Source organism: Egretta garzetta, unplaced genomic scaffold (genome assembly GCF_000687185.1).
Source record: "Egretta garzetta isolate BGI_Z169 unplaced genomic scaffold, ASM68718v1 scaffold215, whole genome shotgun sequence".
NCBI lineage: Eukaryota > Metazoa > Chordata > Aves > Pelecaniformes > Ardeidae > Egretta > Egretta garzetta.
Window position 1 is genome coordinate 3,119,509 of NW_009259719.1, and position 365 is coordinate 3,119,873.

Genomic DNA, 365 nt, shown 5'->3' on the forward strand with positions numbered 1-365 from the left:
GAAGCTATCAGAGCAACTAAAGGCCTCTCAGCACCATGCCTTTCCCACCCACTCACAGCATTAACAACCGCCACGGTAGCCGCAACCAGTGTAACTGTTTCATACGTATCTATTAAACCTTAATGCGTTTTTAGTAAAACACAAAGATAAGAAAAATCGTCGTGAGAAGCGAAGACGGGTTTTATCCACACGCGGTCTCCAAAATAAGTCACGGATGTAAATGCAGGGGTGGGGAAGTAAGGGAGCCCACGCAAACTACTGCCCTGACGCCCGACGCTGAACCACGGTACCCCCGGAAAATCGCTCCCGAGCTCCCCGCTGTACAAACAGCTCGGCCGCCCGCAGGACAGCCGGGAGGAGGCGGC